Source organism: Trichechus manatus, unplaced genomic scaffold (genome assembly GCF_000243295.1).
Source record: "Trichechus manatus latirostris isolate Lorelei unplaced genomic scaffold, TriManLat1.0 scaffold00113, whole genome shotgun sequence".
NCBI lineage: Eukaryota > Metazoa > Chordata > Mammalia > Sirenia > Trichechidae > Trichechus > Trichechus manatus.
This window is the reverse complement of record NW_004444049.1, coordinates 8,568,371-8,585,891: the sequence shown is the minus strand read 5'-3', so window position 1 is coordinate 8,585,891 and position 17,521 is coordinate 8,568,371.

Below are 17,521 nucleotides of genomic sequence, written 5' to 3'. Positions count from 1 at the left end.
GCTGAGTTAGGGGGTTAAGGCGTTGGCACCTTCCCGCCTACAGCGCCCAGTGCTGCCGGTGGCCGCTAGGAGGCAGTGTCGACCAAGGCACCCGGAGCGGTCCGGCTGGCCTAGCTTTGGGATTTCTAAACCTTGCCTGCCAGAGGCCCCCACTCGCTCCCGGGACAGATGATGAAACCCGGTTCTCCGTTGGAGATCTTTTATCATCTCTATGATTTTTTTAATTTGATTTTTGAAGTTTTCTTTTTAATCAGAATTCTGAGGAAAAACAGGGCCAGTCACACAAAACAATGCTGCTGCCAGCTGAACCCTGCCAGTCTTGTGTCAGCCCTTTCGGAATTAGCCATAATTCCTTTTCCAGCTGATTCCAAGGGTGAGTCTGAAAGAATCTAGAGCCTGAGATGGCCCCAAAGGTAGAAAGGATCAAGATGGAGCTGACCTTTGACCCCCACCTGCCCCATTTTATTTTTTTTTAAATCTGGAAGCAGAAATCACAAACTGATAACCTTTATCAATTACTTACTCACCGCCAGGCATTTTCACAATTTCTTGTTTATTCCTCATTGCAACCCTGAAGACGTTATTCATTTAGTGCCCCCATTCTGCAGATGAAAACACCGAAGCACAGAATTGCCCCCGAACTAGTCATCATAGTCAATTCAGACTTACGGCAACCCCGTGTGTCCGATTAGAACCGTACTCCACAGGATTTTCAATAGCTGACTTTTAGGAAGTAGCTTGCCAGTCCTTTCTTCCAAAGTGCCTCTGGGTGGACTTGAACGTCCGACCTGTTGGTTAGCAGCCAAGCCCGGTGACTATGTGTACCACCCAGGGACTCTAGCTCGTTGCTGTCAAGTTGATTCTGACTCATGCTGATAAGGATTTGCACCCAGATAAACTGATGCCAGAGCTCACACCCCAACCCCTTCCCTACAAGTAGTGGGAGACCAAATGCCTAGATCTCCAGAGCATCTTGACCAATCAACTAGGTAATACTAAGGAGAAAAGTTCACCGACCCCCAAAGCAGGGGACGCCCAAGCTCGTGCCCATGTGCATGCACGCACACAAGCTGTGAAGCCACTGTGCCCCACCCTTCATTGTGTGTGCAAAGGAAGGTCTCTTGATTGTAAAAATTCCGGAGGAGGTCAGGAGGACTGGCAATTCCAAAAGAGGTTCTTTGCCGAGGGCGGCGTCTTGGTGGGGGGTTACCACCTCCTCCACCTCCCCCACTGCCTCACTGCTAAGGCCCCAGTTTCTTCTGCATCCAGGTCATCATGAACTCACATACCTTCACCTGGATAAGCATCCAGGGCCATAAAAGCTTCAGAATTTAGTTACCTATTCACAGCCCGGGAAATATTTACCCAGGGCAAATGCAATGCAGGTATCCAAGGACAGAAGGAAGTGCAATTATATTGCACTGAGTCTCAGCCTCATGGGGGCTAAGGAGATCCACAAGAATGCAGAAATGTGCATCAGGTTTAAAAAAAAAAAAAAGAGGGAGAATGCAAGATAAGCAGATCACAACCACAGGAAGTGCACGTATTTGTGTGGTGCATGTTGACAGAAAGCAGAAGACAATCAGAGAAATGAAGGAATGTTCACCGGTTCTTTTCGGGCTTCACGTGGTTAGGTTCACAATAGATAACCATATATTATAGCAGGGGCCCGCAAACTATGGCCAGTGGGCCAAATCTAGGCCGTGACCTATTATTGAACAGACCTCAAACTAAGAATGGTTTTCACATTAGAAGAAGGAGGAGGAGGAGAGACAGAAACTCTGTGTAGTCCACAAAGCCTAAAATGTTTACTATCTTGTCCTTTATGTGTCTCTAGGTGCTGCAAATGGTTAACACACTAGGTTGCTACGGTGGGATGGATCGCTTTTCTATGGCCTTTCTCGCCACAGTCTTGTAACTCCCATCAAATAACTAGGTGGGACTATGCAAATAAGGTACTTGTGGCCCACCAAAAGAATTGGGCAGTTTGTTAATAATGCAAATAAGGTGCCTGGCACCCTTGCAGGAGCGGGACCATGCAAATAAGGTATACGGAATCCTAACAAGGGGATTGGTCAGTTTCACCATCCTGATAGGCTTAAAATAAGCCATTCCAGAGGCAGACAGGAGGGACCTCGCTACCACCAAGAAAGAAGAGCCAGGAGCGAAGTGCATCCTTTGGATGCAGAGTCCCTGCACTGAGAACCTCCTACACCCAGGAGACAGAGAGCTATAACACCAGAGACAGCGCAAGATGGTGAGAAGCTGCAGAACCAGGAAACCAGCAGATATCATGGTGGCTTCCCAGCTCACAGAGGGAGAAAGCTGAGCACCTTCGGGCAGGAAGCTTGCTGGCAGAGCTAGGCTTGCCAACCCATGGAGCTAGAGAGCTGAGCGTCTTCTGGCCAAGGCTCATTGGCTGAGTGGGGTGTCTCTGGGCACTTATTGGTGGAGCTAAAGAGATTTGTAACACTTGCCTGAGCAAGGCAGAGGCCAGGCTGGCACAAGAGGCCCAAGAGGCCGGAGGGATGAAGGGGCAGAGAGCTGAGAGGCCAAGGGCCCTGAAAAGGCCTGCCTGTGCGCATGGCCAAGAAGCTGTCCTGACTGAAGAACTGTATCTTGTTGTTCCTGATCCTGAATTGTAACCTGTCACTTCCCTAATAAACCCCACAATCATAAGTATTGTCTGTGAGCTCTGTGTAACCATTGCAACAGATTATTAAACCCAGCAGAAAAGTAGAGAGTGCCGTGGGAGGGATTGCTCGTATCAGAATTGGTAAAAAGTATGGAGAGAAGAGGTATGTCTGAACTCCATTTCATAGGAATCAGCTTTGGGCTGATGCTGGTGGTGATCCTCTCTGCCCCTCATGAAGTTAAAGGAGGCCAGCACCACCACCATGTCATTTTTACAGTTCCTAACAGAGATGTTGGAGGTTCAAGTGTACCCAGAGGTGCCTCAGAAGAAAGTCCTTGTGCTCTCCTTCCAAAAAATCAACCATTGAAGACCCTAGGAAACACAGTTCTACAATGACACACGTGGGACTGCCATGAATTGGAGTTGACTTGACAGCAACTGGTTTTCGGCCCTTTATATAAATATATAATTACACGATAATCCATTTTCACTATGAATATGAGAAACTCTAAAACACAGGGAAGTCAATGTATTATTATATTAGTCAAAACCCATTGTGGTCGAGTAGATTCCAACTCACAGCAACCGTATAGGACAGAGTAGAACTGCCCCATAGGATTTCCAAGGAGCGGCTGGCGGATTCGAACTGCTGACCTTTTGGTTGGCAGCTGAGCTCTTAACCACTGTGCCGCCAGGGCTCCATTATATTAGTAGCATAATAATAAATAAACTGTTTTGTGCATTTGAGAGATATTAAGTACAAACTAACTGTATGAAGAAAAAACTGAAAACGTATCTCAATAAAGTGCAAAAAGATTAAAAGCAAGAAGCGTGTGCTTGGCACAATACTAGTTTCAGCATTCATATGTCTGAGGAGGTCAGGGGAAAGAAAGGCCACATTTCTTGGCCACAGTGTCAAGAAAACTGTGAATCTGAGTGGAAATTTTCTTTGAAAAGCATCTGTTACCCCACATCCTGAAACTGAAGGAACATTTCCTCTTGAAAGCTGAAAAGGAAAGGTAACAATCAGACCTTGCCATCACGGTGCTAAAATCCAAGCACTGGTCCTTAATATAGCGTGATTAAACTGATCAGTAAGAAAACTGCCATTTCCACTTCACCAAAGGAAATATTCAGGTGGCTAACAGACACATGAAGAAATGCTCACAATCATTAGCCATTAGAGAAATGCAGATCAAAATTGCAATGAGATACCATCTCACCCCAACAAGGCTAGCATTAATCCAAAAACACAAAATAATAAATGCTGGGGAGGTTGTGGAGAGACTGAAACACTTATACACTGTTGGTGGGAATGTAAAATGGTACAACCACTTTGGAAATTGATTTGGCGCTTCCTTAAAAAGCTAGAAATAGAAGTACCATATGATCCAGCAATCCTGCTCATTGGAATATATCCTAGAGAAGTAAGAGCCGTCACACGAATAGATATATGCACACCCATGTTTATTGCAGCACTGTTCACAACAGCAAAAGATGGAAACAACCTAGGTGCCCATCCATGGACGAATAGATAAACAAATCATGGTATATCCACACAATGGAATACCATGCAACGATAAAGAACAACAAATGAAGCCGTGAAACATCTTATAACATGGAGGAAGCTGGAGGGCATTATGCTGAGTGAATTTAGTCAGTCACAGAAGGACAAATATTGTATAAGACCACTATTATAAGAACTCAAGAAAAGGTTTAAACACAGAAGAAAACATTCTTTGATGGTTACGAGGGTGGAGAGGGAGGGTGAGGGTTATTCACTAACTAGATAGTAAACAAGAATGATCTTAGGTGAAGGGAAGGACAGCACACACTACAGGGGAAGTCAGCACAACTGTACTAAACCAAAGCTAAGAAGTCTCCTGAATACAATCAAACACTTTGAGGGACAGAGTAGCAGGGGTGGGGGTCTGGGGACCATGCTTTCAGGGGACATCTAGGTCAATTGGCATAACAAAGCTTATTAAGAAAATATTCTGCATCCTACTTTGATGAGTGGTGTCTGGGGTCTTAAAAGCTTGCAAGAGGCCATCTAAGATGCATCAATTGGTCCCAACCACCTGGAATAAAGGAGAATGAAGAACACCAAAGTCACAAGGAAAGCATTAGCCCAAGAGACAGAGAGGGCCACATAAACCAGAGACTTCATCAGCCTGAGACCAGAAGAACTAGATGGTGTCTAGCTACCACCAATACCGCCCTGACAGGGAACACAACAGAGAGTCCCGGATGGAGCAGGAGAAAGGTGGGGTGCAGAACTCAAATTCTAGTAAGAAGACCAGACATAATGGTCTGACTGAGACTGGAAGAACCCCAGAAAGCATGGCCCCCAGATTCTCTATCAGCCCAGAACTAAAACAATTTCCGTGGCCAACTCTTCAGACAAAGATTGAACTGGACTGTGGGACGTAAAATGATACCAGTGAAGAGTGTGCTTCTTAGCTCAAGTAGATATATGAGACTAAATGGGCAGCTTCTGTCCAGAGGTGAGATGGGAAGGCAGAGAGTGTTAGGAGCTGGTTGAATGGACATAGGAAATCAGGGGTGGAAAGGAGGAGTGTGCTGTCACAGTATAGGGAGAGCAATTAGGGTCACATAACAATGTACGTATAAATTTTTGTATAAGAGACTAACTTGAAATGTAAACTTTCACTTAAACTACCATAAAAATTTAAAAAAATAAAGAAAGCCGCAATTTCACACCTTCAACATGTAAAAAGGTCAAGGTTAGCCTGGCACAAAATCTATAAGTGACTCATAAGGCAGGAAGAGAAAGCAAAACCAGCCCTCATCAACTTGATCAAGATGATGTGGATAAAATTATGTCTAGTTTATGCTGTTTGTGGATACCAAGAGATTTGTGGGTAGTAATTCACCATGGAGTGATGGCTCAAGTGGCTTCAGAAAGATGATAAAGAAACCTTGTTTGATGATGATGGGGCCACGCAAACAATGCATTCTGAAACCTATCATTAGGGGACGTTCCTCCCAAGTGCTTATGGAGTACACCAACAGGCACGTGGGAATAATGTGACGATGAGTCATCAGTCGTTAGCCACCCAACAGATTTCCATGAGCAAACTAAAATGACAAAATCATAGTACATGCACAAAGTCAATCTGAAAATAGCTCCAACTAAGCATGTACAGTCACCAGCTTCTGAATGGATAAACCAGGGATTTGGAACTCATTGAATCAATTTTACACATGGATTCCCAGCCTAACCACCAAAGTCTAATCAACTCATAAAATCTCTGAAGCTACATACCTGAGCACCCAACAGCCTTGTGTAATTGCAAGGCATGCAGCTAAAGAAGCTTCCCTTAGAATTCCAGTTCAGAATGCCAAGATCTGCTGGGTCCTCTTGCGCCCCTGAAGTCCCTGAGTGGTGCAAACAGTTAATGTTCTCACCTACAAACCAAAAGGTTAGAGGTTCGAGTCCACCCAGAGGTGCCTTAGAAGAAAGGCCTAGTGGTCTACTTCCAAAACACCAGTCATTGAAGGCTCTGTGGCCACCATCCCAGAACAGGGGATCTGCCTGCTGGGCAGACCTCCTTCCCCAGGTGACACTCACCTGTATTACTAGGGGGCACACACCTGAATAATTGAAACAGGTAACAGAGACCACGTGCTTCACACCTCCACACCTTTGCACAAGCAGTTCCCTCTGACTGAAGTGCTTCCCTTTCCCCAAAGTCACCTGGAAAATTGAACTCCATCCTTCATGTCCCTGAAATAGTTGGAACATAAGTCAGTTGCCACTGAGTCAATTCCAATTCATGGCGACCCATGTGTGTCAGAGTAAAACTGCACTCCATAGAGTTTTCAATGGTTGATTTATCAGAAGTAGATCACCAGGCCTTTCTTTGGAGGCACCTCTAGGTGGACTCCAACCACCAACCTTTTGGTTAGCAGCCGAGCACGTTAACTGTTTGCACCATCCAAGGACTCCGTTTGGGACATACTTATGCTAGAAAATGATCCACTGTTTGCCTGAAATTCTAGTATTTTTATTTGCTAAATCTGGCAACCTTAAGATTCCTTCAAGACTCAGCTCTTGGGCCCTCTCTCCCTATACTTTGTTCCTCCTGCCCTCGGGATCAAGGCTTTCTCTGCTTCTGGGTGCAGGTAACACCTCAGCTCAGCTCTGTCTTGGCACTTACCTGCTGGAGCATGTTTGCTTACATCTCCTTCTAGAGCATGAGCTCCTGGGGGCAAGATCCACATCTTTGTTATCTTGCCACTTGTACAAAAATTTAAAAATTCAGGTAAGCAAAAGGAAATTAAATGATTCAACTCTGAGTCCACGTCAAGAGCTCGATCACAGCAGGATACTACTTTTGAGCCTCTAGTGGAAAAGCTAGATCCAATATGGAACTCAGACAGCAAATGAAGTTACGGGACTAGAACTACTTTTTATTCCATCTCGCTTTCCAGGTGGAACCAAAACAGTAACCAAGCCGTCCCAGAGAGACGATCCTGGCTCCCAAATAAGACAGCCTGTCATTCCCTGGAAGACCCGTTTGAGGAATACAGGAGCTTCGTGGGCAGGAAGTTCTATCCAAAGTCAAAGCATTCCAGGAAGTCCAGAATCGTTGTGCCCCATTGCTCCTCACTTCTGTCCTATTTGTAGATACGGAGGAGCTCAACTTGTGAAACTGGGCTTTTTTTCTTACACCACAAACCCATCTGAAATGTATTAATTTTGTGTTTGCTAAATTTCAAAGCCTGATTCGTTTGCAATTCTATCACTGTTGTTAAATGATAGCCCTGAACAAGATAACCCAAAAATGATCTCTTAACAGCTAGCACCATAGAACAAGAATTTCACACTGGACCCTAGTATCCGGAAACTTTGAAGTCAGGTGCCTAAAGAAAACATATTGATTGACGTGTTAAACGTCACATTTTTGCGGTGGAAAATTTTGGGAATGGATAAGGGTGATGGTTGAACAACATGATAAACGTAATCAGTGTCACATGAATTGCACATGTGAAGACCAGTGAAATGGCAAATGTTTTGTCACTTATATATTTACCACAATTTTTAAAATTTTTTTTAGACTAATGAAGAAAGAGAAAGGAAGGAAGGAAAGAAGGACAGACGGAATGAAGGAAGGAAGGAGGGATAGAGGGAGGGAAGAAGGAAGGAAGGAAAGGAGTGAGGTGCTAGGGAAGGAAGAAAGGAGAAGAGAAGGAAAGGAAGGCGAGGGTTAGGAAGGAAGGGAGAGAAGGAGGGAGGGAGGAGGAAATAAGCTCTGCAGTCATGTGGAGGCAGCAGTCCTGCCCTGACGAAGTGAAAAAAGTGAAGAGAAAGCCGCTGGCCTGTAGCCAACTCTCGCAGTCATTTTAACCACGCCAGGGAAGGGAATAGAGCAAAAATCACCAGAGCTGCTGCAGCGTAAATGCTCAGTAAATGTTTATTAGGGGAACGAGTGAAGGAAAATCGCCTGAGCCCCATAGCTGCCAAAGCTCACCCTAGTCACAAACATACGCCCACTCCCGTTCCCCTTGAAAGTGAAGAAACGCACGAAAACTACCTGGGGCTATGAGAGTTCATGCTCGAAAAAGCCACCTCGTGGAAGGTGTTCCTTTAACTGCAGGTGTTTGTTTCCTTTGGCAGAGCAACATGTAATTTCCCATTTTTAGAACAATGCTCCAAAGAACAGCAACAAAAACAGCCTTCGGAGGGGGCGGTTTTCTTCCTGGCCACTGCTACAGCCCTGTAAAACAACAATAACAAGAGGGTTTTTATTCAAAACACTATTTGCCTCTCTCTGTAAAATCAGGAGGCCATTAACTTTGCCCCCACCCCTCCCTCACTGCCCTCCCCTCTGTGGTGCAGCATCTAAACAAACTCTTGCCTTTGGGAGGGGCAGATTTGGAAACTCTTCTGCTGTTGGATCTGTTTTGGTCATGACCTGCCTCCCTCTGTATGGTTTCTATGCAGTGAGAGTGGAAAGGAAGCTTGTAGAAAGCCGATGTCTGTCCTTTGGGTGTCCTGTACAAGTCTGAGACCAAGAGGACAGCGTGTTCTTGAGAACATTCAAATAGCAGACTGAAGAAGGTGATGAACCAGGAAGAGATCTGCTGACTCTGGTCTTAGCCTTTAAGTAATTCCTTTTAATTAGACAGGCCCATAAAACAAAACAAGACTAAAGGGGCACACCAGCCCAGGGGCAAGGTCTAGAAAGCAGGAGGGGACGGGAAAGCTGGTAATAGGGAACCCAAGGCCAAAAATGGAGAGTGTTGACATGTCATGGGGTTGTTAACAAATGTCATAAAACAGTATGTGTACTGTTTGATGAGAAGCTAGTTTGTTCTGTAAACCTTTATCTAAAGTACAATAAAAAAAGAAAAGAAATTCCTTTTAATTCTATAAACGAACCTTGATTAAAACGGGGTAAAATGCGGAACAGAATTTCAAATTCGCATAGAATCCAGACTTTCTGGAGCCACTGAGGCTGGATGAACCCCTGATACTATTGCCCTGAGATAACCTTTAAACCTTAAACCAAAAATATCCCCTGAAGTCTTCTTTAAATCAAACAATAGTTTAGCTTAATTAGTAAAGAATATCTGCCTTGAGCATTGTGCTCTTTTATTTATATGGGATCAAATTGACAACAGCAACTTAAAAGGTTAAACAGGGAGCTCAGGGGACAGGCATTTATGTTACTATGGGAGGAACAATTTGGAAAAGGAGGGTGAGAATGTCACTGAATTGTACATTTAGAAACTGTTGAATCGGTATATGTTCTGCTGTGTATATTCTCAACAACCAAAAAAAATAATTTTTTTAAAAAAGAAATGCCTTTTGTTATCATCTCCAAACTGACTTTCTCTCTTCACTTCCCTCTTTCTGCTTCAGAAATCCAAGCATTCAGCTTCAAGACTTTAGGAGTCTTCATCTCCCTTCCCATCTCTAGTTGCCTACCTATAGCTTCCTTTCCATTCCACGGCCTCCACCCTGAGTTCATCTCCACCTGAACCTGCATGTTTCTCTCCTCACAGGCCTCCTGGTCTGGTCTCTTTCACCTCCCATGTGGGCCTGCACACCCTGGCTTCATCACGCACCTTCCATGCTCAAGAATGTTCAGCTACTCCTTTTCCTGGCTTTCTTAGTGGGGCCTCATCTGGAGCCAGTCTTTCTTTCTGACTTTATCTTCCACTAGTTCCTGCCAGGGGTCTCTGGGTGGTGCAAACAGTTGAAGTGGTTGACTATTAACAGAAAGGTTGGTGATTTAAGTTCACCCAGAGGCACCTCAGAAGAAAGACCTGAAGATCTACTTCCAAAAAATCAGTCACTGAAAACCCTCTGGAGTACAGTTCTACTCTTACACACATGGGGTCACCATGAGTCGGAGTCGACTTGACAGCAGCTGATTAATTCATGCCATGGTCTTGTCAATCACCTCATGTGCATGGGAAAGCTGAACAATGAAAAAGGAGGCAGAAGAATTGATGTATTTGAATTACGGTGTCGGCAAAGAATATTGACTATACCGTGGACTGCCAGAAGAATAAACCAGTCAGTCTTAAAAGAAATACGACCAGAATGTTCCTTAGAAGCAAAGATGGAGAGACTTCAACTGGCTTACTTTGGAAACATCATCAGGAAAGACCACTCACTAGAAAAGGGAATCATGTTTGGTAAAGTACAGGGCCAGTGAAAATGAAGGAAGCCTCAATGAGATGGATTGACAACAATACCTGCAACAATGGACTCAAACATAGCAGTGATCACAAAGATGGTGCAGGACCTGGCAATGTTTCATTCTGTTATACATATGGGTTGCCATGAGTTGGATCCAACTGGACCACTAACAACAGTTCCTACATAAATCTTAGGTTCCAATCAGAATGGCCTACTCACCATTTCAAAATTCCACCTTTGCTCCCTAGGTTCCCTCTCCCCAACTGAAATTATCTTCCTGATTCTCATTCTGTGACTACATCCTACCCATTTTTGAAAGTCCACCCAAATGATACTCTCTCTCTGACCAGTCTAGTTCAAAATGACCTCCTTTCCATCTCCCTTCCTGAAGTTTTGAGATTCTTCCCCCATTCATTCAGTATGTGCACACACTGGGGAGAAATTATTACCATAACTTCTTTTTTTTCTCAAATGTGTGTTGGATTGTTCAGAGGAGAAAGGGGCTAAGCCGTTCTGAAGTGGCTTGGAAGAAATTGTGCATCAATAAAGTAAAAGCTTTGACATTTCTGCACTACCACTTACTGAGCACGTAGCTTGAGTCAGACACTGAGCTGAGCACTTTTCATGTACAGCGTCATTTAACTCTCATGATTAAGCTCTGAAGTAAGCCGGATGAATCCCTGAAAACAATACCCTGAGATTACCTTTAAACCTTAAACAAAAAATGTCCCCTCAAGTCTTCTTAAAACCAAACAATAATTTAGCTTAATTAGTAAAAAAAAAAATCTGCCTTGAGCATTGTGCTCTTTTAAAAGAACTATCTACATGGGATCAAACCGGCAATAGCAACTTGAAAGGTTAGATAGGAAATTTAGAGGGCAATGAGATTATGTTAATGGGAGGAGGAACAGCTCAAAAAAGGAGGGTGAGAATGGTTACACAACTTGAAGAATGTAATCAATGTCACTGAATTGTACATGTAGAAACTGCTGGATTGGTTACATTCTGTTGTGTATATTCTCAACAACAACAAATAAATGATTTCAAATTTAAAGAAACAGCAACAACAATTGTAAGGTAAGAACCACTGTCCCCTTTTTACAGACAAGAAAACAAAGACTTTGAGACATTAAGCAACTTTCCAAGAACCTCACAGTTTAAGAGAAACTGAGCTGGAGTTCAAATTCAGCTCACAGTACTGACTGCTATAGCCTAGCCCCTTGCATGCTCAGAGAATTTACAACACACTTTTTGCCCATTTTTTACTGGGTCCTTTGTCTTTTTGTTACTGATGTGTAGTAGTTCGTCTATTCTGTGAATAAACAGTTTGTCAGATATAGGTATTGCATATACTTTCTCCCAGCCTGATGCTTGCTTTTTCACGTTTTTGATGGTGCCTTTTGATGAAAAAAAGCTTTGGATTTTGATGAAGTCCAATTAATCGATTTTTCTTTTGTGGTTAGTGTTTTGGTATTCAGTTTTAGAAATGTTTGCCTGTTCTAGGCAAAGTTTTAGAAAAGTTTGCGGCATTCTCCTCTGTTTATTTCTTTTAATTTTGCTTTATGTGGTGTCTTCCTCTAGACAACTGATTTGTTGTGATCGCAGTAAGGAGCTAAGTTCTCGTAAAGAAACTCATCAGGACTGGCTTCCATGATAATGACTGCCCAAGCCTTGGGCCATCCAGCCTGTTAGCCTAAGGATACCATGGGGCACCGACAGACACCATTGCTGATCTGGTGGCATTGCTGAAATCCCATAGGAGGAGTCCCTGCCATGGGGCTGGCATCTTCCAGAATAAGCCAAGAAGGAGAGGGGAGGATATCAATCCACCCCAGTAATGGTTTGTACTCTCAGTCCAGCAGCTTAAACTCTTACCACCCCAGCTGTGATCACTTGGCAAACACATCCTTCCCCGTCTTGTGTGCCATTGAGTCGATTCCAACTCATAGCAACCCTATAGGGCAGAGCAGAACTGCCCTATAGGGCTTCCAAGGCTGTAATCTTTACAGGAGCAGATCACCAGATCTTTTCTCCCACAGAGTCGTCACTGGCAGGTTCAAACCACCTACCCTTTGGTTAGCAGCCGAGCACTTAACCATTGTACCACCAGGACTTTTTTTCTCCATCCTACTCCCCTTTATAAGCCCTTTATCCATGCATTTTCTTTTCTTCCTGAATTTTCCCTTCCATTATCATTTGTTTAACCAGTCATCATTTGGAGAGCGTTTATGCATTTGCCTTTTAAATCTTTCCATCCCTTCTCTCTCTCCTCCCCTAGAACAGGGGTTCTCAACCCCAGCACAATTGACATTTGGGACCGGGTCATTCTTTGCTGTAGGGGGCTGTCTTGTACATTGTAGATACACAGTTCTCCCTATTTTCTCTCTTCTCCTTCCAACCTCTATTCTCACTGTCAGTCAGGAGGTCTGAGGGAGAAGGGAGGGGGTGGCTAGAAGACAGAATCATAGCTTTCTCAACTTGAAAGGGCTTCAGATAGGAGCATCTACTGCAACCACCTCATTTTACAGATGAGGAAACGGATCCCGAGAGGGGGAGGGAGAGGATGTGTCAGAGCCGAATATGTGGGGGAGCAAGTGCCAGGCCAAACAGGAAGTCAAAATTCCAGGCCTAAGACAGAATTTCCACTCCCACCGGGGAACCTGGGACTGCTTCCCACAGCTCCTTACTCCTTCCAAACCAGGAGTCCCATTCCAGAAACATCTCACGGCTCATCAGATGGAGCCACCTTACAAGAGCCAGCCAGCCCAGATCTAACAAGCCCCCAGCACGTACACGAAATTGTCCGTCCCTGTAGCCTATCCCAGAGCCTCCCGTGGACAAAAATGACCGTTGATTACAACGGGGTTGTTTCGTGATGACTAATGCCATGGCCACATCTTATTTTAATCCTATAATCAAGAGGGAAGTGATAGTCACGCCACCAGCCTGGACCTGTCCCAGTGGGCGAGTCAGAGAGCAACAGAGATCAGCAGAGAGCAGGAGGAAGCCAGGAGACCGTGTCAGTCCTGGTCCTGCCCCCAGGCAGGGGGATGCTGAGGGTCCTAGGGCAGCTGGGAGTCCTCAGCCAGAATCCCCCAAGTTAGGGTGGGTGTGACATTTCTTGATGGCTCACGACTCACTAGACACTGTTCTAAACACCTTTATTGTTGTTGTTGTCAGGTGTCACTGGGACAGTTTCGACTCATAGCAACCCTATGTACAACATTAAATTAATTAAATGCTGCCCAGTCCTGCACCATCTTCACAATCATTACTATGTTTGAGCTCACTGTTGCAGCCACTGCGTCAATCCATCTCATTGAAGGTCTTCCTCTTTTTCGCTGACCCTCTACTTTACCAAGCACAATGTCCTTTTCCAGGCACTGGTCCCTCCTGATAACATGTCCAAAGTATGTGAGATGAAATCTCGCCATCCTCGCTTCTAAGGAGTATTCAGGCTAAACACCTTACACATATAAATTTATGCACTCAGTTAATCTCCGCCAGCCTTCTGGAAGGAAACACTCGTTCTCCCATTTTAGAGCTGCTGATCCGGAGCCCAGGAACCCTTGGTCAAGCAGCAGGGGTGTTATCCCTGGAGCATCTCTTGGATGAGGCCACAGGTCAGCACAAATAATCCTACTCCTGGCTTCTTGCCAATTTCAACTACACCCCCTTGTGTGTAAAAAAACCTACAAGAACGCAGACAAAACACTAGGAGGCAGTCGAGTCGGGTATAGCCGTAGTTAGCTGCCATCAAAACAGCTCCACCTCACGGCAACCCCCCTTACATCAAAATGAAATACTGATGGTCCGGCACCATCTTCATGATCGTTGGTCTGCTCCAGCCCATTGTTGGAGCAACTATGCATTTTGAGTCCCTTCCACTCCAGGTGGTTCATCTTCCAGCAGTATATCAGGCAGTAGTCTGCTGTGATGCATAGAGTTGTTTTGCTTTTTGTTTGTTTCGTGCTTTAGGTGAGAGTTTACAGCTCAACTTAACTTCTCATACAAAAATTTATACCCATATTGTTTTGTGACATTAGTTGCAATCCTCACAATGTGACAATGTGACACAATGTGACCTTTCCACTCTGGTTCCCTGTGACCATTCAACCAGTTCCTGTCCCTTCTTGCCTTCTCATCCTGCCTCCAGACAGGAGCCGCCCATTTAGTCTCATGTATCTGACTGAACTAAGAAGCACACTCCTCACATGTATTATTTTTTGTTTTATAGTTCTGTCTAATCTTTGTCTGAAAGTGGGCTTCTGGAATGGTTTCAGTTCTGGATTAACAGAGCGTCCAGGGGCTATAGTTTCGAGGGTTCCTCCAGTCTCTGTCAGACCATTAAGTTTGGTCTTTTTACATGAATTTGAGTTCTGCTCCACACTTTTCTCCTGCTCGGTCTGGAACTCTCTGTTGTGTTCCCTGTCAGGGTGGTCATTGAAGGCAGCCGGGCACCATCTAGTTCTTCTGGTCTCAGGCTGGTGGAGTCTCTGGTTTATGTGGTCCTTTAGTCTCTTGGGCTAATATTTTCCTTGTGTCTTTTGTTTTCTTCATTTTCCTTTGCTCCAGGTGGGATGGGACCAACTGATGCATCTTAAATGACTGCTCGCAAGCTTTTACGACCCCAGATGCCACTCACCAAAGTGGATGCCGAACATTTTCTTAATAAACTTTGTTATACCAATTGACCTAGATGTCCCCTGAAACTATGACCCCCAGGCTCCAGCCCAAGTTACTCTGTCCCTTAAAGTGTTTGGATGTGTCCAGGAAACTTTTTAGCTTTTGCTTTGGTCCAGTTGTGCTGACTTCCCCTGTATTGTGTGCTGTGTCCTTCCCTTTACAGAAGTTGATCCTTGTCTACTATCTAGTTAGTGAATTCCTTCCCCCTCCTTCCCCACCCTCGTAACCATCAAAGAATGCTTTTTTCTGTGTTTAAACCTTTTCTTGAGTTCTTATAATAGTGATCTCATACAATGCTTGTCCTTTTCTGACTGACTAGTTTCACTCAGCATAATGCCATCCAGATTCATCCATGTTGTGAGATATTTCATCATTGTTCTTTATCGTTGCGTAGTATTCCATTGTGTGTATGCACCATACTTTGTTAATCCATTTTTCTGTTGATGAGCACCTAAGTTGTTTCCATCTTTTTGCGATTGTGAACAATGCTGCAATGAACATGGGTGTGCATATGTCTATTCGTATGACAGCTCTTATTTCTCTAGGATATATTCCTAGGAGTGGGATTGCTGGATTGGATGGTATTTCTATTTCTAGCTTTTAAGGAATTACCAAATTGTTTTCCAAAGTGGCTGTAGCATTTTACGTTCCCATCAGCGGTGCATAAGTGTTCCAATCTCTCCACAACCTCTTTAACATATTATTTCGTGTTTTTTGGATTAGTGATGCATCGGATTTTCATTGGCTAATTTTCAGAAGTAGATCACCAGTCCTTTCTTTCAAGTTTGTCTTAGTCTGGGAGTTCCACCGAAACCTGTCCACCATGGGTGACCCTACTAGTATTTGAAATACCAGTGGTAGAGCTTCCCGCACCACAGCAACACGCAAACCACCACCAGAGGATGAACTGACAGATGGGTGGTGTTATGGATTGGACAGTGTCCCCCAAAAATGTGTATCAGTTTGGCTAGGCCATGATTCCCAGTACTGTGTGATTGTTCACCATTTTGTCATCTGACGTGATTTTCCTGTGTGTTGTAAATTCTACTTCTATGATGTTAATGAGGCAAGATTAGAGGCAGTTATGTTAATGAGGCAGGACTCAATCTACAAGATTAGATTTTTGTCTAAAGTCAATCTCTTTTGAGATATAAAAGAGAAAAGAGAGCAGAGAGACAGGGGGACCTCATACCATCAAGCAAGAAGTGCCAGGAACAGAGCATGTCCTTTGGATCCAGGGTCCCTGTGCTGAGAAGCTCCTAGACCAGGAGAAGATTGATGACAAGGGTCTTCCCCCAGAGCTGACAAAGAGAAAGCCTTCCCCTGGAGCTGACACCCTGAATTCAGATTTCTAGCCTTCTAGACTGTGAGAGAATACATTTCTTTTGGTTAAAGTCATCCACTTGTGGTATTTCTGTTACACCAGCACTAGATAACTGTCATGGATTGAATTGTGTTCCCCAAAAATATCTGCCAACCTGGCTGGGTCATGATTCCCAGTATTGTATGATTGTGTAATCTGATGTGATTTCCTTATGTGTTGTAAACTCTATCACTATGATGAGGTTATATGTGATCTCCTTATGTTTTGTAAATTCTATCACTGTGATGAGGTTATACTGACGACATCTACAAGATTAGATAGTGTCTTAATCCAATCTCTTTTGAGATATAAAAGAGAGAAGCGACCAGAGACACAGGAAACTCACACCACCAAGAAAGCAGTGCCAGGAGCAGAGTGTGTCCTTTGGACCTGAGGTTCCTGCGCTGAGATGCTCCCAGACCAAAGAAAGACTGATGCATCACAAAGACCTTCCTCCAGAGCCGACAGAGAGAGAGAAAGCCTTCTCCTGGAGCTGATGTCCTGAATTTGGACTTGTAGCCTACTGGACTGTGAGAGAATGAATTTCTCTTTGTTAAAACCATCCACTTGTGGTATTTCTGTTAGAGCAGCACTAGATGACTGAGACAATAACTAAGACAGGTGGTGAGATTTTAGTGGTACAGAAATGAATATTTTTATTTTAATAGTTATGTACTTTTTTTGATGTCTATTAGAAAAACTGGGTTTCATTTATAGTAGTGACATAAAGGCTCCTTTTTAATTAAATTTATTTAAGCTTTTAAAAATAAGTCTATTTAAAGAGAAATATTAAACAAATGGTAGTACAGATTGCATACGGATGTGGCAGAAACTGCAATGATGGCACTTGAGTGACTTAAACATGGGTCTTAAACATGCTCCTCACCTCTTACCAGCCTCATCCTCACCTCCAACAACGCTGTGAGACGTGTTCGGAGCCTTTCTTAGATCAAAGTCCTACCCTAGGTGCTCAATAAAGGGGGTGACTGGAGATAAGGCACATCCCCTTCAGAACTTGGATACCTAGAAAAGGCATGTGAAGTGGACATTAAAGAGCTACTGAAAGAAGACTCAAGGAGCTGGCGTTAATCAGGCCAACAGCATCTGAACAGTCCTGCTAAGATCTGATCTCACCACATCTTAAATACGGCTGACCCTG